We start from the raw sequence: 27,323 nt of genomic DNA on the forward strand, positions 1-27,323 counted from the left end.
GGGCACATTGATATCCAGGGTAGCCATGGGATCATGCATCCTGTAGTACAAGTTTTTAATGGTCCAGAAACTAATATGTATGTTTTACTTGATGGAAGCAGGTCACAGAGGGTTTCACCATTACATAGCACACCTGGTTCCAAATCTCCTTTTTCTCTCTTCTTCCTGTCTCTAGGGAGGTGAATAAACTCTTCCCATACACCCTGCTGTCTCATTATAGGCCTAGAAAAAAATAAAAGAAGCCATAAAATAAAACCCTGGAAACCCTCAGGTAAAAATAAATTTCCCCTTCCTCAAGCTGTTTTGCTCAAGTGCTTGGCCACAGCACTGAGAAAAATGAGGAAAACAGATGTAAATATAAAAACAATGCTAACTCTTTTTAAGGAATATTTAGCACATAGCCAATATACTCAGGTGGAGGCTTTAATTGATTCATATCGAATCAAAACTCTTCCTTGACAACATTAGTCTCATCTTCCCACAAATCATTAGACGGATCTCTAGACACCCCAGATTTTGATTCCATTTTACATCATTACAAATGGAAGATGATGAGTTATCTAGAATACTCATTGTGCTTGCTTGCACTCTGTGACAAATGGGAATCACCCTGTGAGCCTGATAAGAAAGTTTCAACTCTCACAGAGGGCATATATCTAAATCTTACATGTTACTTGGTTTTAATAAATTACTGGAAAAAACAAAAAGGATGTTAAGTTCGTGTTATATTTTTGTCATACAAACTTTTTATCACTTTTCTTCTTTAATTATTAAGTCTGTGAGACATAAGCAACCAAGTTGTTTTATTTTATAGGTGTCAAGTCTGTTCTTCAAGCCTTGGAGCAGTGGCAGCAAACACTCATGTAACTGCAGGTTGAGGGTACAGGAAACTTACCCAAGTTTTATACTTGCTTTTAATTTTGTCATAGGTACAATGGACTGAGGTGATAATGTGCAGGAAACATTTGCATCTTAAGTACAAGTAAAATTAGAATGGGCAGAAAGAAGGTGGCTGAAGATCTCCTGAGAGAGAGAGAGAGAGAGAGAGAGAGAGAGAGAGAGTGAAGACATTGGGCAGCCAAGAAAGATTGCAGAATTCCTCAGAAGTTGCAAGAGTGAAAGATGCTAAAATTGAAAGAGCAAAAGAAGAGCCAAAACATGTAGAAAAATTTGCAAACATTGCCACAGGATCAGCCCACACAACCCCCTTAATCTCTCATTAACAAGGAGCTTTAAACCATTCGAACTGAGGTTTTATGTCTTTAGTGAAGACTTGTAAAAGAAACAGCAGAGTCTCTTACCTCCCAAGCTCAGAGATGTAATTATATTTCCAAAGAGCTGGCCCCCTGACAAGTAAAGCCATAGCTGCAGAATCACAATCTGGAGACCTAACATTAAGGTACCTGCTTCGTATTAGCAGATGCCATGTTTGCATTTATACTATGTCATTTGGGTAGAGTAACAAACCCTCAATCGATTAGTAGAACATTTAAATTGTATTTAAATCATTCATTTTGTGATTATTACTCAGGTACCGTGAACAAATGTCTATCCACACCAGAAAAGTATTAGACCAAAAACAAAAAGAAAACTAATTCCAGTCAATACTAATTTAATGAAACAATTAAATTAGCGGGGTATTATTCACAAGAACATTACGACTCAAAGGAAACTGCATTACCAAAAATGCCTATCTAAAAACGGGTGAGTATTCATAAAATATACATGCCAGGATCTGTGCACAGCATACAGTCATTCTCCACCAACAACACCGTCCTCTCTCAGATATTGTTCACTTCCTTATATCACATTGGGTTGGACTTTGGGAATCTTGTCAATTTCATAAAATTCCCAAGCTTTTAACGTTTTATGGGCTACCTCAATGTCATGAGTCCCTTCTCTTCCTTCTGCAAGGGACTGATTTAATTCAGAGGAAGGCACTATAAAATAATCCACCTTTCCTTGAGCTCCAAGACTTATTCTTTTACCTTCACCATGATGCTACCTAAACCTTGGAAGGGGTGATATTGATGCTTCATTATTTTATTTTTGTATAGGTGCACATTGGGTGACCATCAAACACAGAGCCTGACTTGCTGATTCTCCACAATAACCAGCTTCTATCACAAAGGTAGATAGAAATGCTAGTCTATAGATATCACCATAAGATTTTAGAAAGTAATTTAATACCATCTCCAGGTAGCAAAGCAGTAGAAGAATGCTTTCCAATGTGTAGCCTATAACTTTTCAAGCTACAGGCCTTTACTCTGGATTATAGTACCAGAAGTAGTTTCCTTTCTGTAGAACAAGTCTTAGATCCAAGTGGAGAACACTTGGTTTTACTCATAATAGCCAAGCCTTTAGTATACTGTAGACCTTTCAGCTGACCTTGGACACATTTGTCCTGCCTTGTTACTAGTGTAGCATGAGGTCTTTAACCAAGCATAGTTGTAAGTTACAATTCTCCCTCAGCAGCCTGAATACCACCATGACAGCAGACAGACACAATGAAGATACTCCTATTTCAGTTCCCATCCCATATCTCTATTTCCTACAACAAAAGGGTAAAGCATCTTCAGCAGAAGAATCATACAATTTAGCTGTAGCTTGTAGCTACCAGCATTGTAAATTTCCATTATAAACTTGCAAAACTTCTGGTTTCTTACTGAAATACATCTCACAAAATGGTAACCAACTTAAGGCCAATAGTAACAGTAAGCTGGTAAAAGTAGCATTTTTTTCAAGGTACCTTCATTCCAGCTCTATAGATGCTATTTTATCTTATTTTTATAGATATTTTCTTTACTTGCATTTCAAATGTTATCCCCTTTCCTGGTTTTCCCTCTGAAAACCCCTATACCACTCCTCCTCCCCCTGCTTACCAACCCACTCAGTCTAGCTTCCCTGTCATTGCATTTCCTTACACTGGGGCACTGAGCCTTCTGGGAACCAAAGGCCACTTGTCCCACTGATGTTCCTCAAGGCCATCCTCTGCTACATATTCAGCTGGAGCCATGGGTCCCTGGATGTGTACTCTGTGTTGATGGTTTAGTGCATGGGAGATTTGGGGGAATCTGGTTGATTGATATTGTTATTCTTCCATGGGGTTGCAAACCCCTTCACCTTCCTCAGTCCATTCTTTAACTCCTCCATTGGGGTCCCCATGCTCAGTCCAATGGTTGGCTGAAAGCATCCACTTCTGTATTTGTCAGGCTCTGGCAGAGCCTCTCAGAAGACAGCTATATCAGGCTCCTGTCAGCAAGCACTTCATGGCATTGACAATAGTGTCTGGGTATGGTGATTGTATATGGGATGGATCCCCAGGTGGGGCAGTCTCTGAATGGTCTTTCCTTCAGGCTCTGCTCAACACTTTGTCTGTGTCACTCCTTCTATGGGTATTTTGTTCCCCCTTCTAAGAAGGAAAGTATTCACACTTTGGTCTTCCTTCTTCTTGAGCTCCATGTGGTCTGTGAATTGTATCTTGGGTATTCCAAGTTTCAGGGCTAATATGAACTTGTCAGTGAGTGCATACCTTGTATTTTCTTTTGTGATTGAGTTACCTCATTCATGATGATGTTTGCTAATTCCATCCATTTGCCTAAGAATTTCCTGAATTCATTGTTTTAATAGCTGAGTAGTACTCCATTGTGTAAATATACCACATTTTCTATATCCATTCTTCTGTTGAGGGACATCTAGCTTCTTTACAGCTTCTGGCTACTATAAAAAAGGCTGCTATGAACATAGTGGGTCATGTTATTACATGTTGGAGCATCTTCTTGTTATATGACCAGGAGTGATATATAGCTGGGTCTTCAGGTAGTAGTATGTCCAATTTTCTGAGAAACCACCAAACTGATTTCCAGGGTGGTTTTACCAGCTTGCAATCCCACCAACAATGGAGGAATGTTCCTCTTTCTCCACATCCTCGCCAGCATCTGCTGTCACCTGAGTTTTTTATTTTAGTCGTTCTGACTGGTATGAGGTGGAATCTCAGGGCTGTTTTAATTTGCATTTCCCTGATGACTAAGGATATTAAACATTTCTTTAGGTTTCAGCCATTCCATGTTCCTCAGTTGAGAATTTTTGTTGAGCTCTGTACCCCATTTTTAATAGGGTCATTTGGTTACTCAAAGGATAAACAGGCTGAGAAAGAAATTAGGGAAATAAAACCCTTCACGGTAGTCAAAAATAATATAAAATACCTTATTTTGACTCTAACTAAGCATGTGAAAGATCTGTATGACCAGGACCTCAACTCTCTGAAGAAAGATAGTGAAGATCTCAGAAGATGGGAAGATCTTCCATGCTTATGGATTGGCAGGATTACTATAGTAAAAATGACCATCTTGATGAAAGCAATTTAGAGATTCAATGCAATCCCCATAAAATTTCCAACTCAATTCTTCACTGAGTTAGAAGAAGCAGATTGCAAATTCATCTAGAATAACAAAAAACCCAGGATAGCAAAAACTATTCTCAACACTAGAAGAACCTCTGGTAGAATCACCATCCCTGACCTCAAACTGTACTACAAAGCAATTGTGATAAAACCTGCATGGTATTGATGCAGTTACAGTCACGTAGATCAATGGAATAGAATTGATGACCCAAAAATAAACCCACACTCCTATAATCACCTGATCTTTGACAAAGGAGCTAAAACCATCCAGTGGAAAAAAGACAGCATTTTCAACAAATGGTACTGGTTCAACCAGTGTTTAGCATGTATAAGAATGCAAATCGAGCCATTCTTATCTCCTTGTACAAAGCTCAAGTTCAAATAGATCAAGGACCTTTACATAAAACCAGATACACAGAAACTAACAGAAAAGAAAGTGGGGAAGAGCCTCAAACACATGGGTACAGGGGACATTTTCATGAACAGAATACCTGTAGCTAATGCTCTAAGATCAAGAATTGAGAAATTGGACCCCATAAAATTGAAAAGCTTCTGTAAGGCAAATGATACTATCAATAGGACAAAATGACAACTAATAGATTGGGGAAAGATCTTTACCAACCCTACATATTATATAGGGCTAATATCCAATATATACAAAGAACTCAATAAGTTATAGATGCTATTTTAAACAATCTTGCAGATGCCTTTCAAAATCCATAAGAAACTCAATGGTTAGTATTACATTGTGAATATTTTTACAGAGAGTGGGGAGGTATCTCTGAAGTCTCACCACTATTCCCTCCTAGCATGTACCATCTGGTTGTATATAGCTAAACTCGTAGTGCAATAATGCCTCTAAAAGATCAGATACAGGGAAAAAAAGTAAATCCCATTATGTATATTAATTCTTTCCTCCACAAAAGTTTCTGGCCATCAATCTATATTCAACTACTATCTCTTCGTCATCCCACAGTTTACAGTCATTTTGCATGAACTATCTGGTGTCTGCATCCTGGGGTACGGCTGCCACTCAGGGTCTGGTCTCTGTCTCCTTACTCCTCACTTTCAGCCAGCCTAATCTCTTCTGAGTGGCCTGGCTTAGCCACCAAGATGAGCAAAGGCAAACTGTCGTCTTCTATGAATGCCAGTGAGGTCAACTTCCCAATTCTGATAAGATCAAGGACCACTAGATTGTCCTTCCCTTTGCCACACCTTCCTGCTAAAAGGGCCTGGGGTTATCTACCGATCTCCACATCTAATATACTATTTTACTGGGAGGAAAATGTCCACAGCATACTTGGAGGTGCTCACTACTCAACAAGAGGAGACTCCCAATCCTTTTCACATATACAGTTTTATTACATATGTCTTCTCTAAAATGTTGATGGATATTTGAAAATCCTCCAAAAGCTCCCTAGGATAATATTTAGCCAGTTTTATCCACTTAGGGACTTTGGCTATTCATAAATTTTACCATATTTGCATTCAGAGACCGGAATATACACCTTTTCTGTTTTGACATGCTCTGTATATCTCTTGATTGCTGTAACACTGTAAGAATTCTGATCTAAATCATTCAGATATGTTAGAGCTGCTACTAGATCATAGAAACCACAATTGACCATAGGGTAGTGGAAAGATACTAAAATATTATGCCACTGCCAAGGTTTCTTATGAATCAACCTCTTACCTAATTCTCCCGCGAAAAGGGTACTTCTTGGCCTTCTGAAGTAGACACCAAACACCATCTCCCTTATGCTCAATTCCTTCATACCTGTCTTTCCTTTATTATCCTTCAATACTTTATATTCATGGGAATGTAAATAAGGAATGTCTAAATACCCTTATTGCTTGGTATGAGAAAGTCCAACACTGATTAGTTTGCTTCATATTGCCTTAGAATATAAAGTATTTTGTTTTGAATAAAATGTTCTTCACAGTCTCAGGCATTTGGTATCTTGGCCCCCAATGGTGTTCTGTTTAAGGAGACATGGTAGACAGGGCCTGGATGGAGGAAGTAATTACTGCATTTAGGCTCTAAGACCTCAAAGCCTTAAGTGGTTTGCTCTCTGCTCTCTATTTGGTGTTCAACATTGAAGTTCTCAGCTTCTAGCTCTGGCCACCATACGCCTGCTCTGAATTGTGGAATGGAGACCCCCCCCCAATCTCTCTCTCTCTCTCTCTCTCTCTCTCACACACACACACACACAGACGCAAACACCAAACTAAACACAAGTAAATCCTTTCTCTGCTATTTTACATTGGCCATATTTTATCATAATGGAAAATAAATAACACACTGGCCTTTTCACAAAGCAGGGATAGGAAGTCGTGGTAGCTTTTCGGCTTCCACAGTGCCCAGGCTGATTTGATACGCCCTCATGTCCACCCAACAGCCTCGCAGGTCAATCTTTGAGAGGCTCTTCCATGGATTGTTTCAAAGTGACAAGTCAATCACTTCAAAGGCAGGGCATTCTGTTTGTCATCATGCGTGCTGAATCTAAGATTTCCCCTTTTTTGTCACTAACGTTCGTGCCTATGGACCATCTTCTATCATTCCTACAACACCTCCCAACAGATACTTTACAAAAACAAAACCTAATATTTGTGCTATTTTTTAGAGCATTTTATAAACTTCATTTAAACATATTCACCCTAACTTCTCACATACCTACCCTCTCCATACTCTGCTGCCTAGCCATGAATTGGCTTCTCTTCCCTTGTGGAGTAATGTTTGTCATGCCTAACTACTCTCAGGAGTGGGACCTGCCCTGGAGTTTGTTTGGCCTACCAAGTATCCTGTCATTAAAGAAAGTGGATAATTATCCTAGCAGCTAACAAAATGGAATAGCTCCTCAGCTAGTGCTGAGATTTTTGCCTGGCTTTGGTTGTGTAAACCATGTATATTCCTTCAAAATCACTCTTGAGTTCATATGCATGATTGGAACACAATTTATCTAAGAGGAAAATTTATAGCTCTAAGTGGCTCCAAAAAGAAACTGAAGAGAGCTTACACTAGCAGCTTGACAGCACACCTGAAAGCTCTAGAACAAAAAAGAAGCAAATAGACCCAGGAGGAGTAGATGGCAGGAATTAATCAAACTCAGGGCTGAAATCAACCAAATAGAAACAAAAAGAACTATACAAAAAAAAAAAAAATCAACAAAACCAGGAGCTGGTTCTTTGAGAAAATCAGGTGTAACTCTAACCAAGCACGTAAAATGCCTATATGACAAGAACTTCAAAGAAAAAAAGTGTGTGTGTGTGTGTGTGTGTATACATACATACATACATATGAAGATGGGAAGATGGGAAATATCCCATGCTCATGGATTGGTAGGATTAACATAGTATAAATGGCCATCTCGCCAAAAACCAATCTATATATGCAATGCAGTTCCCATTAAAACTCCAGCAAAGTTCCTTATAGTCCTTGAAAGAACAATTCTCAACATCATATGGATAAACAAACACCCAAGGTAGCTAAAAATATCCTACACAGTATTAGAACTTCTAGAGGAATCACCATCTATGATTTTTTTATTACTACAAAACAATAGTAATAAAAAGAAAATGATACTGGAATAAAACAGACAAGTTGATCAATGGCATAAATACTATCTTTGTAAATTATACAGCCTCACATATATATATTTTTAGAGCAGGAGACAAACATAAACAGATAAAAATTCATAGTGCTTGTTTGTGAGAGGTGACCAGCTACTGTTTACTTAAAGGCTTGGCTTTCAGATAATCATTGGCACATCCATGTGTTGTGATTGCCTTTCATTGGATTGTTTTTTGATCGTGTGATAAGGAAATTCCCAGGCATTCTTTTATTGTTTCTTCACTTGCTATCTCTTATCCTCAGCCCCAGAATTTCACTGAATATGTCAACCTGCTGGCTCTCTGGTGGTTTCTTTGGTGAGATGACCTATATTGCCCATAAATAAAGTAATCCATGAGACTAATTGCATTATTTTATGGCAATTATTCATATGTGGACTTTTGCCTCTTTTGTGAAGGAAAGACAACAAAATAAAATATTTTCTTCCATAGGGTTTTCTTAATTAGGTATGCTGAGAAGCCAGTTTATGAAAAATATGAACTTTATATTATTTCTTAAACCATTTATGATGTTAACATATCATTCTTGAGATCATGTATTAATGGAGTTTTCCTTTGCTCCTCTGAATGTCTAAAGTTCAAAACTGAAGGTGTTTTATGGCATCACAGCACAGAGAGCTTGCACAGCGGGAACACACAAGTAAAGTGGAAGCTTGGTTCTTTCTTCCTGTGCTTTTATGGCTACCAATCCCATTATGAGTGCCCTAAGGTCATGACTGTATTTAACTCTACTTATATAGAAAAAAGCCCAGCCTCTAATTCATGAAAACACAGGAACTTGGAACTCGCTAAATTTGGATAAGTCTTTCCCTCTTAGTCTGTTTGCTCAGTGTTTGGCTTCAGAATCTTGCTGTTGAGTAGAACTGTGACATTTATACAGCAATTGTGGAATGTTTGAAGACTGGATTGAGAGTCTCCAACAACTTCATATTGATGTTGTTACTTCCTGTCTTTAAGATGAGCAGTGTGCCACATTCTCTCTTCCACTGCCATCCAGTATACCCATTTGAGGCCTAAAGTAAAGAGACCAGGGGTCTTAGTCTGAAATGTGCAAATTGATTAGGCAAAATAGAATTAGTCTCTTTGGTTCTGGAATGCTCCCCTATCTGTCTCTGTCTCTGTCTCTGTCTCTCTCTCTCTCTCTCTCTCTCTCTCTCTCTCTCTCTGTGTGTGTGTGTGTGTGTGTTCTTCTTCCCATGTTAAACAATCTCTCTACCTCCAAGCAAAGTTACTTTCTTATATGAGAACTATTTGAGATATCTCAGTTAGGTAAAGAAAACTTAACACACATAAATTGAAATTCCTATATCTGAACTTGTGAGGGCTCACAAAAGCCATTAATTTTTGCCCGGCAAGATAAAAGTTTAAATGGATTACTGCTTGTTTAAAGGTCACCAAATGAAAACTATACTGAAGATAAACTATACGAAAGCCTAGATCTTATGTCCTGTGTATAGATAGACATGAACCAGTTTCGTGCACTATTACTCCTTGATGAATTCACACAGGAGAATATCTTCAGCTTTAATTTTACTTCATTACTGTTTACAGATTTGCCACACTTTATCTTCACATTAATATACATATTCTTTAAACGTACATGTGCATTTAATCCCGATATCACCTGAATAGGTACATGAAGAATTGAAATTTAAAATGATAGCAAGGCATGATTTTTAAAATGCAAAGAGAGACTGGGTTAAAAGTCACCCATCAGGCTTCAAGTCAAGTAAAAGCCTGATGTCAAACTTGGCTGTGCAAGTTGAAAATATTGACTAATGGGAAGACATTGAATCGAATGGGACTTTAATTCTTTTCTCAAAGTTTTGCCAGAAATACAAGTCAGGAGAATTTTTGATAATCGCACCAGTGTTCTGAGGAGATGTTTAGCTACACAGCCGTAAATAGCTCTTGCTCCACAAAAGATAATTTATATTATACACTACCGAAATATTTTTTTTTATAATTCCCCTAACAGTCAGGATTGGAAATATTTTGTGGCTTTGTAAAGTTCCCTGAATTTTTTCTTCACTACTGATGTTTGTCATATCAACTGGGGCCACCTTGCCACACAACTCCAGAATCTCTTCTCTCACCGTGCCCCTGCTGTTCTTGACATTATAAAGCGGTGGCTCTCACCATCTAATGCTAATTCCTGATTCTTTTGTACTTTCTCAAGTGTGTACCCTAACCAAAAGTCTATTTCCATTGCTAGTTCATAACTGCGGTTTTGTTACTGCTATGGATTGTAATGCAAATAGCTGTTGTGTGACTCCCCTGAAAGAGTCATTTGTAGTATGAACCCACAGGTTGAGAACCGCTGCTGTAAACTGTGGTATAGCACCCTATCAGTGAGACAGGTGCTTCCTCTGGTCAGCAAGGTGTGCCAAAACCTGTCTTGCTTTGACCTATTTTAATGTGAACAGTGACCAAGCTGATGGACTGTTGTCATGATTATCCTTGCAAAATTTCTGAGAATGGCACACTAGGAATTGTGGCATGATATCAGGATTTATTCTAGACGCTGATGGAGTTGTCCTTGACTAATAGTTCTTATAGGGACATAACAAGGTAGTTATTTCAATGAACTATTTGAATTTCTGGATTCTAATTCTGAATTTTACCCATGCATCAAATATAAAATCATGGTCAGGGCTAATGCCACTGTTGAGGTTTGGTCAGGTTCTATGTGTTTTCCGAGCTTTTCTGGCATTTGCATCTTGGCTCATCTGTTATTGGCTCTCTTTGAAAGGAGCTTGTGGTGTTGGAACAAAAACTGCGAAGACCTACCTCTAAGTGGAAGAAATGAATATGAACTAGATGCTGAGAACAAAGCACATTGTGTTTAGATTAGAAATCTCTAACAACTGACCCCCACTCTGGCATAGTCAAGGGCTGTGAGGATTTATGGGCTGAAATGCATAAATGTTCCTATCAATTCCTCTCCGGTTGGTTGGTGATGAGCCTAGACTGTTTATGCGCAAGCTTTTCACTTTCAAATCCACAGAGATAATGCAGCTCCCATCAAGACATCTGGCTTTGAGTATTACTGATTATTATTATTATTTCCATAAGTTTTAGTCTTTGATGGCTGTACTGGCTAGTTTGTATAAACTTGACACAAGCTGGAGTTATCACAGGGAAAGGAGCTTCAGTGGAGAAAATGCCTCCATGAGATCCATCTGTAAGGCATTTTCTCAATTAGTGATCAAGTGGGGAGGACACCTTGTGGGTGGTACCATCTCTGGGCTTGTAGACTTGGGTTCTATAAGAAAGCAAGCTGAGCATGCCAGAGCAAGCAAGCCAGTAAGTAACATCCCTCCATGGCTTCTGCATTAGCTCCTGCTTTCTGACCTGCTTGAGTTCCAGTCCTGACTTCCTTTAGTGATGAACAGCAGTTTGGAAGTATAAGCTGAATAAACCCTTTCCTCCCCAACTTGCTTCTTGGTCATGATGTTTGTGCAGAAATAAAAGCCCTGACTAAGACAAATTGGTACCAGCATAGTGGGGTATTCCTATGACAACCTGATCATGTTTTGGGAAGGACTGTGGAAGGACTTTGGAACTTTGGGTCAGAAGATCCATTCAGTGTTAAGAGCTCTGTTGATTGTTGTGTAGGAGCTTGGAGGATAATGTTGAGAACAGTTCAGAAGATGGAGGCCTGGCTTGTGAAATTTCAGAGGGAAGATTAAAGACTCCTTTCAGGGCCATTGCTATTTTGATTGTGAAGATTCTGTGGTTCTGGTTATCTGGGGCTGAAGAATCAGCTGTGATTAACAAGATACCACAACTACTAAAGTGAAACTTTTGCATTACTGGGACTATTAATGCTGGTTAGCTGGAGCTAAGAAAAAAATTGCTGTGATTAAGAAGAGACCAGCATCATTGAGGTGATATCTTCTGGGGACTGTTTTCTGAGAGCACAGAGTCTGTGTTCCAGAGATAGCCAGGGTTGTACCTTGTGCTGTGGCTGGACTTAGTAATGTATAAGAGTCACCCAGGTGATACTGGTTTTGAAGGCATGAAGGGGTCATGCAGAGCAGCTGAGGCTCAGCACTGTGAGAGGCCATGGAAGGCCATTGGTGAAGGTGCAGCCTCAGTTGCAATTGACATCCCAGGACTGAGTGGGGTCATGCAGTGTTTTGGAGATGCCAGTACCATGAGATGACCACCAAGAACAGTAGCAGCAGCAGAAGAGTACAGGCATCTGGAGCCTAGAGAAAATGCTGTGTGCTACACAGGACAGGGCTGGAGAAGTGGCCCAAGCCCTTGGAGGAGCACAAAAGATAGTGAGTTAGGTCCCAGAGAGTTTAATTTTTGCTTTTGATTGTGACTGTGTTCTGCTATTTTTCCCTCTTGAAGGAAGAAAATATTTTAGTGGAGCCCACAGTTAAGAGACTTTTTATTGTAAAAAGACTTTGTTTTTTAAAAGATATTGGATATTTAAAAAGGTTTGAACTTTTAATACGTAGACTGTGGGACTTTTAAAGCCGTTTAGATCTTGGGGATGAATAAGAAACTAAGGGTTGCAGCTTACTAGTGATGTGTTTGTGTGTCAAGTTGACAAGGGGTCAATTGTACTGGCTGGTTTTATGTGTCAACTTGACACAAGCTGGAGTTATCATAGAGAAAGGAGCTTCAGTTGGGGAAATGCCTCCATGAGATCCAGCTGTAAAGCATTTTCTCAATTAGTGATTAAGGGGGAAAGGCCCCTTGTGGGTGGTACCATCTCTGGGCTGGTAGTCTTGGGTTCTATAAGAGAGCAGGCTGAGCAAGTCAGGGGAAGCAAGCCAGTAAGTAACATCCCTCCATGGCCTCTGCATCAGCTCCTGCTTCCTAACCTTCTTGGGTTCCAGGCCTGACACCCTTTGGTGATTAACAGCACTGTGGAAAGTGTAAGCTGAATAAACCCTTTCCTCCCCAACTTGCTTCTTGGTCATGATGTTTGTGCAGGAATAGAAACCCTGACTAAGACAATGGCCAATTTGTTTTTCTTTCTATTTTGTTCAATTGAAGCTTCTCTGAGTAAATTCTCCACTGATAAAGAAATTATTCAATGAAATATAAATGTCTCCTCTACTATGTCAAAGAGGCTGATCACCAGTTAAGAGCAAAGTGTGATCTAGTGAGGACTTACGATTTGCCTTTCTTTCTGAGAATGAATGAAGCTATTATTTGGTATCTAGTAATAGTCCTCTATGTTTTAATAGTTTATATTGTGATATATTTAAAACTAAAAATAAATAATATTTAAAGAATTATAATTGTGTTCTATCTTGGAAGAGAATATATATATCTTTATATTTTTTTAATTGAAATAACTTTTGAGGTTTTTCACCCATGAGTACTGAGTTCATATTATCTCTACTCTTCTTCACCCAAATTCTGTCATGCTCCATTAAGTCTCTTCAGATCAAATCCATGACCTTTTTTTCTTTATTATTGTTACACACACACACACAAACACACACACACACACACACACACACACACACACACACAACCTGGTGAGTACATTTAGTGTTGCTTGTGTGAGTATATATTTAGAACTGATCATTTGGTATTGAGTAACCTATCTGGGGAAGATATATTCTCTCTCTCTCTCTCTCTCTCTGTGTGTGTGTGTCTATGCCTTTCTATCTCTCTCTGTGTCTCTCCCAGCAACTATTAATTGTTGGTGTATCTACATGTGGGAGCCTTGTGAAATGTCCTCCTTCTATATTGGGATGTCATTTGGTGTTGTCATGGTTCAGGTTTGTTTTTAAGTGACCATATATAGCTCATTTTATGAGGGCAGCTTCCCTATGATATAGAAAACACTGTCTCACAAAGGAGTTTTCCAGTTCACTTTAGTTGTTGGAGAGGATGAATTTTGAGTTGAACCCAACAATCTGTACTTTGTCTCTTTGAAACATTTTATTTCCATAGTCTCTGTATAAATTTTGTATTTATAAGTCATTCACTAAAGCCATTACTAATGATGTCATTCATCTCTGCTCTGATTCAGCGTTAACAATTTATCATTGCTTATGTTTATTAGAAGACATCTATCTATTTTTCTCACCAACTACTCCTGTAGTTTCAGTTTTGTGCTCTTCCAGAAACCCAAGAGATTGTAAGGTACTTTGGTCATTCTGTAGCAGTGGCCAAATGACTTCATACTTGGATGTGTTTATCACTTAGAAGACAAGCTACACACTGCTTATCTATCACCCAATGTTTGACTGAAAATGTTCATTCTAAATACAGTAACAATTATGTGGGGGTCTAAGACACCATGTGACACATTCCTGGTTGAAGATTAGACACACATCAGTCTACCATTAAAGATCATAATATTATGTCACCTGAAAAGCAAGTATAAAGAATCTTTGTTTATGAAAACAAAAGAAAAAAAGAAGGATGTCTGGTTTTCTACTAGATAAAGCCTTCAAAATTCTGATGTTATCATCTTCATCAACTTAAAATAGAACTAAAATATTGTTTTATTTTTCTAAACATATATAAAATCATTGATCTAAAATATTTATTTCATTCTCTTTTAAGAAAAAAATACCTTTACATGTAAGTCTTATATTCCAAGTTTTTTTTTCAAAATTAAACATTTACATGTGTTTAGCAACTATAGAAAGGCTATTTTTAATGTTTTTACTGTTTCTCAGTTTGTTGAATTATTTTCTGACTCAAAAGCTTATTTTTTCATGACTATATGCTGTATTATTCAGCAGAAGACAGCAGATATAATGAATATGTAACTTGTTTCAGAATAGTAATTATGTGAAACACTGTAGGAGATTGATATTAAGGAGGATGTTGTTAACTTTAGTAAGGGAACAGAGAAATATTTGATTTCATGGCCTAATTTGTTAATGATATTTTTTTTCAGACAGGGTCTCAGCATGTAAACTACGCTGGTCTCAAACTTATCATCCTCCTCCCTCTGTCTCCTGAATGCTGGCAATAAAATTATGTCACCATGTGTAGCCTTTCCTGATATTAATGTTTTCTGAAACTCTCCTTAGTCTCTTTAGGAAAATACTCTTATTAGCTACCTTCTTTAGCTCATAAAATAAAAACACAAAACTTGGTATGTTGCTAATCTAATGTAAACATGGTCAAAGCCAAATTATTCTCAAGTGCCTGCTATATTTGGATGTTAGAATATTTGCCAAATGTGTGATTTGCCTTTAGTGTATGCTGCCGAGCCAAGTGTCAACCAGAAGTTTCATTACACTGAAGAACCTGGCTTGAAGCCTCATTTTCTAATGAACACATATTCTATAAAGAGCTTATTTTGTATATCTAAGCGTAAGTGCACAAAATACTATGATAATATAAAATGTCACCAAATCTCAGAATATACATTTGTACTAAAGCCATATTTTTATGTTCCACTGATATTGGATGTCAGAGAGAAAAAATAACCCCCTCTAAAGGTTGAGATAATTTATGTACATGTGCAAAGCTTGTAACATGCCTGTTGGTTTTTATTCCTAAATCTTCTGGATAAAATAACATATTCTGCTCTTAGAAGAGCAAGGACATCTTATCTGAGATCTCTTGTTGCTTTTGTAAGACTTTGTTTATACTCCAGTATGTATGCGGTTTTTCCTTCTCTTGTTATTGAAAATAGATCCTTTTTTATGCAATATTTCTTGATTATAATTATCCCTTCTTCTCCTACCATTCCCTCTCCACCTCCCGTCTCCTTCAGATCCAGTCTTTTTCTACCTCTCATAAGCAAAGAAGAGACTTATAAGAGATAACAACCAAACATGGGAAAATAAGATAAAGCAAACATAATCATATTGAAGATGGACATGGTTACCCAATAGAAGGAAAAGAGTCCTCTTTCATCCCCCTCCTCATTTGAGCATCTAGTTTCTCAATACTTCTGTATGTAACTATCATCTATTTCCCCTCCCTAGGGGAATCCTTCCCTCATTTTTTGTACCTTACTCTATAACCAACCCCTGTAGTTTATACAGCTATCCAAGACTTAATGCTAGACGTTCACCTATAAGTGAAGACATGTCATTTGCTAGAATATTATTGTCATAAAGTATGATCTAAAGGTAAGTATGTATTCATTTGAATTCTCTGGAATTTAATATGAATGACTAGAAGAAGGGAATAAATCCTAAGTAAGAACTGTCAAGTAATTTGGAATAAGACTTACAAAGTCATTTAATATAATCACTCATAGGACTCTAAACTATGAGCATGGCTTTGTTGTTGTTGTTGTTGTTGTTGTGACAATTTAAAGAATAGAATTATAAGAGGAAAATGTTGCTGGAGGAATATTTAAACACCATTTAGGAGAGAATTTATTCTAAATCCTGAAACATAGGGAAAACATATTTATGACAGAATTTCCACTAAAGCCTGAAATAGCCTGATTACTTAAGAGACAATGGATGAAATTCAAGCTGTCATGGACAAGGTCATGATTTCATAAATATGACCCTGAGGCTACAGTGGGATTAGCTATAAAGGTAATACCAAGTAAGCATACCAAATGCCAAAATAGCATATTAAAGTATAAACAGCAAATATCCTTATATACTGTGTTATTGATGAAATTGCAACAAAAAGATGTGTGTGTGAGTAATAAAAGAAGTACAGAAAGAAGGATGGAAATCAAGAATAAAGTATAAACACTAATATTTCTGCTGTCAGTTTTGGGCAAATTGTATTTTTATACACACTAAAGTGAATGTGGAACAAAGATATAGAATCAGGAATAAATATAGTATATATTCAGTGTTCCATTTTGAGGGAGTTCAGAGCACTGAGATAAGTTGACACTAATTGCCATATACAAAAGGAGAAGGGATTGCTTAGCAGTGTAAGACTTCTGGTATTCTTGATAGAAGAAGCAATTCACATATATATTTAGACACATGTACATTATCATACATGTGCATGACCTGTAGCGACAGTCTCCTTAAGCAAAGCAAAAAGGGATCTGCTATTTTGCTGATCCTTATATGCTTTAATTAACAGAAATTCTTGTGAAGATATGAACTAAAATCAACCTTTTCCCCTTAAACCATTTTCCTAGGAATTCTGCTAGAATGACCAGACAAGTAATTAATGCATCAATATATGATTGCCCTTACTATTATCTACTTCAATTTAGAGAAGGTATGATTACTGTTACTAACATTTGTAAGTAAGTATCCATCAATGACAGAAGGAGACATGTTTATGGAAATCATTGCTATCCCATCTATCTCAATGGAAGCAAATTTTAAAAAGAAATGTTTAAAGAAACCTTCTGCTTGTCTCAAGAGAGAGTGCCAACTATGTTTCTTGTGGATGCAGTTGTGGGATATACATTGTGAGGTTTTTTTGTACCTTGTATAATCTCTTCAGTATATAAGGCAAATCAGTGTACACTTTATAATATTATCCTATTTCATGTAGTCTCTTCATTGGCCTAAGTAATAATATCAGAGCTATTTAATTTATTGATTTTTTTAAAAAAAACATGGTCTCACTCAAAATGTAAGGATGACCCTACACTCATAGCAACCCTTCTGTCTCAGACTCCCAGGTATTGTGACAGCAGACATGAGTGACTATACTCAATACCATATTTGAATTTTTACATTGTTTTGCTAATTTAAAATGTTACACCTTTAAAGCCTCTCTCAGATTAACAAAATAAATTGTTTATATTATAGATATGTGTTCACTCTTTTACCTGACTCAGTTAATATCTAAGAACCCTCCTATTCTCTATCAAACAATAGTTTTATAAATGATATTACTTTTGAGTATCATTTAATGCTCTTTGGTCATCATTTCCTTTAGGTCAGAGTCTTCTGAAAACAGTAAAATGTCTATGAAAACAGTAAAGAGCTGCTTAAATCACCATGTGAAGTATATGGAGAGTATGATCTTTTGAGTTGACCTTGGTAACTTGTCTACTTTTGTGATAAACAGAATTCTCCATAGTAAAGATACTCTAAGTATTGTCCTATTCTTTAGAAGAGTTTGCTACTTATGTCCCATATTTATTAGTGTGGACTACCTTGATCATTTAGAATTCTATAAAGCAGATTGACTTCTTCTCCCTCATTTGTCCAGTCATTCATTAACGTACACATGGAGTTTTTAATATAATTTGGAATAAAACCCAATATTTTTTGTTCATTTTGATACCCAAATAAATTATCTCCATATTGAGTATTTGGAATTCTTTCAGTTGCCTTATGCCTTTCTTGTAACTCCTATTAAGTTGTATCTTTTTTTTAATCATTTTACATCTGAGAATGTCTCTACCATGAATTCCAAATCTACATTCATATCATATGGTTATTTCATTTTTAAAACCTATTAAGTCCTTTTCCATTTTTTAAAAGATATTCTTTCATATGTAATATCTGAACATACATACAATGATTTCAGAATATCAAAATTGCTGGCTTTTCTTTCTGGGTAATTGTTATATCAGGGATTTTCTTAATTCCTTTTTAGATATTTATTTTATTCCAATAAAAAAATAAATGATACTCACATATGTCAAAGGAAACAAAAATAAGATAAAGGTAATGATGACAACTTCATCTATCAGTGGTTCTCTGAAGATATTTAAGATGCCCTTTACTGGTCAACTTATCAATGGGTATTGTCCTTTAGGAAGACATAACATGGCACTTCCAGGGAATGAGCTGATCTCAGGAATTAAAACACATTGAGTTTCTGCCCAAAATACTTGGGCTTATGGATTCATTTATATGAAACTGAGTTCACCTCCTATAAATGTGTTATGTTGTGAAGAGAAATGGATATGTGTGAGAAAGAGCCCAGAAAAACAGTGAGCATGCTGGCTTGCCATCATCTTACCTCCTGAATCTGATCTAAAGAAAATATCTCCCTGGATGAGAAACTTTTGTTCATGACCTCTCTGTAGAATGTGAACATGTCTGCTGTAGAGCTTAAGCAGATAATGCTGGCACTGTTCCTTGCCAGGTCCTAGGGAAATGAAGCAACAGAGGTGCTACTTAATTAAGCTTAAACTGTCTTATAGGAGTTTTTGACAGAGGACAATGATTTTGGCTTTGTTTTTAGCCAAAGAAAATCTATATCTTAAGTCTTTAATTACCAAACACACATTCTTTTGTATGTGTTGTGGTTTTATAATAAGATTCTTGAAAATCAGAAACAAGGACCACAAAGATCTCTCTGTCCATGTAGTTTAAGAACACTTTAGCAGAGTCAGACAATGTGTGAGCATACGTAAGTACAGTGTCTGACAGAATGTAACAACAACAAAATAAGACAATAAAAACCAAAACCAAAACAACAGCAACAACAACAACAACAAAACCTGATGAATTAGGAAGGCTAGAGTGGACAGGGTATGGGTTTTTTCACGTGGTCGTACTAAACAGAGGTTTCAGAATAGGCATGTCGGAGATGATGAAATGAGAACAAACACAAATACAGAAATTATCTAGTTGTATAATAAACATTAATGCCAAATCTGTTTTATTATGATATTCTTTTCCTTTAATGAAGAAAATCCTTTAATTAGAAGAAAATATCTAATGTTTATTAACTCTATCTAGGATAAAATACTAACCTACAAAGGAGGTTAGTATGCTTCATGGTCCAACTTTTCCCATTCCAAATTCATCTTCTTTACCTGAATTTCCTCTTGACCACGTTCACTCATGTTTTATCCAAGTTCTGTTTTCAGGTCTCCATCTAAGTGCTCTTCTGCCAAAAAGGCTTTCATTATATCACCCTGCTCTTTCAAGCTAATCTCTCTCTCAATTTCTCCTATTCATATTAATCATAAGTATATTTGAAATCCTCTTTATTGAATGACATCACCCTCTTTCTCCCTCCAGCCACCCCTCTATTACTCATTTTCTAGGAGTGTGCCCTCTGTCTTTATTGTTTTCAAACCCCTACTGGGTTGAAATCATAGTAGTTTGTGAAAGAATATTTTTTAAACAAACATGTATATTTTTGCATGGCTTTTTTTCTCCAGTATATGTAGCATCTTTGAAATAATTAAGAGGATAATCTAGAAAGCTCCTTTCCACAGTAAACAACTTTCATGCCTTCTATGCTATTTACCAAATTAAAAATCAAAAGACAAAAAATAAATATAGCAAAAGAGAAGAATCTTGGTTGAAAAACTATGTATATACTTTCTTGGAAATTCATATTTCTTCATGTTCCTTAGTTTATATTATATTCAGTAAGATTAACTGGGAAATAAAATGGACCTATGATCATAGCAGTGAATAATTTATCATCAGCCTCACACTACAAGATGTGGGGCATGAAAAGATAGAACATATCAGAAGGAGATGTGTGTGTGTGTGTGTGTGTGTGTGTGTGTGTGTGTGTAAAACATTGGAAGTAAGTATAACAAAGTGTCTTAAATCTCCAAAATAATGCAGCTTTTAATGGTTCAGGGGTGGCAGAAAATATTGTAGTCCTTAAGGAATCTGAAAGAGTCAAGTTTGCAAACTGAATAAAAATCTGTTTAGGATCTTTAGCTACTGAGACATTATGTTAAAGAAAAAATAAAGATCTTCTATTTGTTATTGTTCTCTGTTTAATATTCATATATGAATGCATAGATCACATCTGTAAAATCATGAGCTTATTTTGATAAATCAGTGTACATTTTTATTTTTATATACTTCTAAGATAATTTTTTACCAGCTTAGATGTTATATTTTATCAACTGGTTGACTTTTTCTTAAATGGCACTCTTAATCTTCTGAAGAAATTATATCCATATGGACTTAATTAAGTTTCATGGTTCAAATATTTCTAACTTCAAATTTCAGACTTGAAGCAACCAACCTATTAAACATGTCAGCAATCATGATGAGACAAAAGAATTTGAAAAACTGCTAAATTATATATTCTTCATATATGAGAAACAGGGCCTTATGTAATGTGCATATAGATAAAAATCCCTTAAATAAAGTGAATGAACGTGGATATAGGATTTTCTCATGCAAGTGAGTGACAAGTCATTTTGATGATAAGTACCAGTTCTAGTTCTACTCTACTGGTGTTTCTGAACACATACATACACATATATGAACATACTCACAAACATGCATATAATTATTATAATTATTATTATTATTATTATTATTATTATTTATTTGGACAAAAACAGGACCCAAGATCTGGAGGGTTAATCACTGACATTCTCATAATACGACTCAAATGAATGAAGTTATGCCTGAATTCCATCATTGTTGCTGTGGATGAGGTATGGTAATGTCTCTCAAGAGTCTTTTTGTGGAGCTTCTGAGGTGGTGCCATCTACGGCTCCAGACAACCAGCCACCTTCATGGTGAGAGCACAGGGGTCTGCCCGGCCCGAGAGGTTTCTGCCTCAGGCTCCAGTGGGAGCCACCTTGGTTCCGGGACTCCACGGAGGGCAGGCTGCACAGGTGAGGGTGTGGAATACAGAGGCCAGCCGTTTCTGGGACAGGAGAGAGCCACAGAGCTTCTGAGGTGGCACCATCTTTGGATCCAGACAACCCGCCACCTTCCTGGCCAAAGCAACACAGCTTCTGGGAAAGATCCTGTTTTGGGCCTTCATCTTCAGCCAGGAGGAGGTCCAAACACCAGATAACTGTGCACCTTCCCTGAAAGAGGAGAGCTTGCCTGCAGAGACTGCTCTGACCACTGAAACTCAGAGGAGAGAGCTAGTCTCCCACGTCTGCTGCTAGAGGGTAACAAAATCACCAGAGGAACAATCTCTAAACAAAGAAAACTATAACAACTAACTCCAGAGATTGCCAGATGGCGAAAGGTAAACGTAAGAATCCAACTAACAGAAACCAGGACCACTCACCATCATCAGAACCCAGAACGCCCACTTCGCCCAGTCCAGGGCACAATAAAACACCTGAAATGGTAGACCTGGATTTAAAAGCATATCTCATGATGATGGTAGAGGACATAAAGAAGGAATTTAATAACTCACTTAAAGAAATACAGAAGAACACTGCTAAAGAGTTACAAGTCCTTAAAGAAAAACAGGAAAACACAACCAAACAGGTAGAAGTCCTTATAGAAAAACAGGAAAACACATCCAAACAGGTGATGGAAATGAACAAAACCATACTAGACCTAAAAAGGGAAGTAGACACAATAAATAAAACCCAAAGTGAGGCAACGCTGGAGATAGAAACCCTAGGAAAGAAATCTGGAACCATAGATGCCAGCATCAGCAACAGAATACAAGAGATGGAAGAGAGAATCTCAGGTGCAGGAGATTCCATAGAGAACATTGGCACAACAATCAAAGAAAATGGAAAATGCAAAAAGATCCTAACTCAAAACATCCAGGAAATCCAGGACACAATGAGAAGACCAAACCTACGGATAATAGGAGTGGATGAGAATGAAGATTATCAAATCGAAGGACCAGCAAACATCTTCAACAAAATTATTGAAGAAAATTTCCCAAATCTAAAGAAAGAGATGCCCATGAACATACAAGAAGCCTACAGAACTCCAAATAGACTGTACCAGAAAAGAAATTCCTCCCGACACATAATAATCAGAACATCAAATGCACTAAATAAAGATAGAATACTAAAAGCAGTAAGGGAAAAAGGTCAAGTAACATATAAAGGCAAGCCTATCAAAATTACACCAGATTTTTCACCAGAGACTATGAAAGCCAGAAGAGCCTGGACAGATGTTATACAGAAACTAAGAGAACACAAATTCCAGCCCAGGCTACTATACCCAGCCAAACTTTCAATTACCATAGATGGAGAAACCAAAGTATTCCACGACAAAACCAAATTCACCCATTATTTCTCCACGAATCCAGCCCTTCAAAGGATAATAACAAAAAAAACCAATAAAAGGACTGGAACCATGCCCTAGAAAAAACAAGAAGGTAATCCCTCAACAAACCTAAAAGAAGACAGCCACAAGAACAGAATGCCAACTTTAACAACAAAAATAACAGGAAGCAACAATTACTTCTCCTTAATATCTCTTAATATCAATGGTCTCAACTCCCCAATAAAAAGACATAGACTAACAAACTGGTTACACAAACAAGACTCAACATTTTGCTGCTTACAAGAAACTCATCTCAGAGAAAAAGATAGACACTACCTCAGAATGAAAGGCTGGAAAACAATTTTTCAAGCAAATGGTATGAAGAAACAAGCTGGAGTAGCCTTCCTAATATCTGATAAGATTGACTTCCAACCCAAAGTAATCAAAAAAGACAAGGAGGGGCACTTCATTCTCATCAAAGGTAAAATCCTCCAAGAGGAACTCTCAATTCTGAATATCTATGCTCCAAATACAAGGGCAGCCACATTCATTAAAGAAACTTTAGTAAAGCTCAAAGCACACATTGCACCTCACACAATAATAGTGGGAGACTTCAACACACCACTTTCACCAATGGACAGATCATGGAAACAAAAACTAAACATGGACACAGTGAAACTAACAGAAGTGATGAAACAAATGGACTTAACAGATATCTACAGAACATTTTATCCTAAAACAAAAGGATATACCTTCTTCTCAGTACCTCATGGTACCTTCTCTAAAATTGACCACATAATTGGTCACAAAACAAGCCTCAACATATACAAAATTATTGAAATTGTCCCATGTATCCTATCAGATCACCATGGACTAAGGCTGATCTTCAATAACAAAATAAATAATAGAAAGCCAACATTCACGTGGAAACTGAACAACACTCTTCTCAATGATACCTTGGTCAATGAAGGAATAAAGAAAGAAATTAAGGACTTTTTGGAGTTTAATAAAAATGAAGCCACAACATACCCAAACTTATGGGACACAATGAAAGCATTCCTAAGAGGAAACTCATAGCTCTGAGTGCCTCCAAAAAGAAACTAGAGAGAGCACACATTAGCAGCTTTACAACACACCTAAAAGGTCTAGAAGAAAAGGAAGCAAATTCACCCAAAAGGAGTAGAAGGCAGGAAATAATCAAACTCAGGGGTGAAATCAACCAAGTGGAAACAAGAAGAACTATTCAAAGAATCAACCAATCAAGGAGCTGGTTCTTTGAGAAAATCAACAAGATAGATAAACCCTTAGCCAAACTCACTAGAGGGCACAGGGAAAGCATCCTAATTAACAAAATCAGAAATGAAAAGGGAGACATAACAACAGATCCTGAAGAAATCCAAAACACCATCAGATCCTTCTACAAAAGGCTATACTCAACAAAACTGGAAAACCTGGATGAAATGGACAAGTTTCTAGACAGATACCAGGTACCAAAGCTAAATCAAGATCAGGTTAATGATCTCAACAGTCCTATATCTGCTAAAGAAATAGAAGCAGTCATTAATAGTCTACCAGCCAAAAAAAGCCCAGGACCAGATGGGTTTAGTGCAGAGTTCTATCAGACCTTCAAAGAAGACCTAATTCCCGTTCTTCACAAACTATTCCACAAAATAGAAATGGAAGGTACTCTACCCAACTCATTCTATGAAGCCACAATTACTCTGATACCTAAACCACAAAAAGACCCAACAAAGATAGAGAACTTCAGACCAATTTCCCTTATGAATATCAATGCAAAAATCCTCAATAAAGTTCTTGCTAACCGAATCCAAGAACACATCAAAACAATCATCCATCCTGACCAAGTAGGTTTCATCCCAGGGATGCAGGGATAGTTCAATATACGGAAATCCATCAATGTAATCCAGTATATAAACAAACTCAAAGACAAAAACCACATGATCATCTCGTTAGATGCTGAGAAAGCATTTGACAAAATCTAACACCCATTCATGATCAAAGTCTTGGAAAGATCAGGAATTTAAGGCACATACCTAAACATGATAAAAGCAATCTACAGCAAACCAATAGCCAACATCAAAGTAAATGGTGAGAAGCTGGAAGCAATCCCACTCAAATCAGGGACTAGACAAGGCTGTCCACTCTTGCCTTACCTATTCAACATTGTACTTGAAGTCCTAGCCAGAGCAATTAAATAACAAAAGGAGATCAAGGGGATACAAATTGGAAAGGAAGAAGTCAAAATATCACTTTTTGCAGATGATATGATAGTATATATAAGTGACCCTAAAAATTCCACCAGAGAACTCCTAAGCCTGATAAACAGCTTCAGTGAAGTAGCTGGATATAAAGTTAACTCAAACAAGTCAATGGCCTTTCTGTATACAAAGGATAAACAGGCTGAGAAAGAAATTAGGGAAACAACACCCTTCTCAATAGTCACAAATAATATAAAATATCTTGGCGTGACTCTAACTAAGGAAGTGAAAGATCTGTATGATAAGAACTTCAAGTCTCTGAAGAAAGAAATTAAAGAAGATCTCAGAAGATGGAAAGATCTCCCATCCTCATGGATTGGCAGGATCAACATTGTAATAATGGCTATCTTGCCAAAAGCAATCTACAGAATCAATGAAATCCCCATCAAAATTCCAACTCAATTCTTCAACGAACTAGAAAGGGCAATCGGCATATTCATCTGGAATAACAAAAAACCGAGGATAGCAAAAACTCTTCTCAAGGATAAAAGAACCTCTGGTGGAATCACCATGCTGGACCTAAAACTGTACTACAGAGCAATTGTGATCAAAACTGCATGGTACTGGTATAGTGACAGACAAGTAGACCAATGGAACAGAATTGAAGACCCAGAGATGAATCCACACACATATGGTCACTTGATCTTTGACAATGGAGCTAAAACCATCCAGTGGAAAAAAGACAGCATTTTCAACAAGTGGTGCTGGCACAACTGGCGGTTATCATGTAGAAGAATGCGAATTGATCCATTTCTATCTCCTTGTACTAAGGTCAAATCTAAGTAGATTAAGGAACTCCACATAAAACCAGAGACACTGAAACTTATAGAGGAGAAAGTTGGGAAAAGCCTCGAAGATATGGGTACAGGGGAAAAATTCCTGAATAGAACAGCAATGGCATGTGCTGTAAGATCAAGAATCAATAAATGGGACCTTATAAAATTGCAAATCTTCTGCAAAGCAAAAGACACCGTCAATAAGACAAAAAGGCCACCAATAGATTGGGAAAGGATCTTTACCTATCCCAAATCAGATAGGGGACTAATATCCAATATATATAAAGAACTCAAGAAGGTGGACTCCAGAAAATCAAATAACCCCATTAAAAAATGGGGCTCAGAGCTGAACAAAGAATTCTCACCTGAGGAATACCAAATGGCAGAGAAGCACCTGAAAAAATGTTCAACATCCTTAATCATCAGGGAAATGCAAATCAAAACAACACTGAGATTCCACTTCACTCCAGTCAGAATGGCTAAGATCAAAAACTCAGGTGACAGCAGATGCTGGCGAGGACGTGGAGAAAGGGGAACACTCCTCCATTGTTGGTGGGATTGCAAGCTTGTACAACCACTCTGGAAATCAGTCTGGTGATTCCTCAGAAAATTGGACATAGTACTACCGGAGGATCCCCCAATACCTCTCCTGGGCATATATCCAGAAGATGTCCCAACCGGTAAGAAGAACACATGCACCACTATGTTCATAGCAGCCTTGTTTATAATAGCCAGAAGCTGGAAAGAACCCAGATGCCCCTCAACAGAGGAATGGATACAGAAAATGTGGTAAATTTACACAATGGAATACTACTCAGCTATTAAAAAAATGAATTTATGAAATTCCTAGGCAAATGGATGGACCTGGAGGGTATCATCCTGAGTGAAGTAACCCAATCACAAAGGAACTCGCACAATATGTACTCACTGATAAGTGGATATTAGTCCAGAAACTTAGGATACCCAAGATATAAGATACAACTTGCCAACCGCATGAAATTCAAGAAGAAAGAAGACCAAAGTGTGGACACTTTACCCTTTCTTAGAAATGGGAACAAAACACCCATGGAAGAAGTTACAGAGACAAAATTTGGAGCTGTGACGAAAGGATGGACCATCTAGTGATTGCCATATGCAGGGATCCATCCCATAATCAGCTTCCAAATGCTGACACCATTGCCTACACTAGCAAGATTTTGCTGAAAGGACCCAGATATAGCTCTCTGTTGTGAGACTATGCCGGGGCCTAGCAAACACAGAAGTGGATGATCACAGTCAGCTATTGGATGGGTCACACAGCCCCCAATGGAGGAGCTACAGAAATTACACAAGGAGCTAAAGGGAACTGCAACCCTATAGGTGGAACAACAATATGAACTAACCAGTACCCGGGAGCTCTTGTCTTTAGCTGCATATGTATCAAAAGACGTCCTATTTGGCC

The sequence above is a fragment of the Mus musculus genome, chromosome 16 (assembly GCF_000001635.26).
Source record: "Mus musculus strain C57BL/6J chromosome 16, GRCm38.p6 C57BL/6J".
In the NCBI taxonomy this organism is placed as follows: domain Eukaryota; kingdom Metazoa; phylum Chordata; class Mammalia; order Rodentia; family Muridae; genus Mus; species Mus musculus.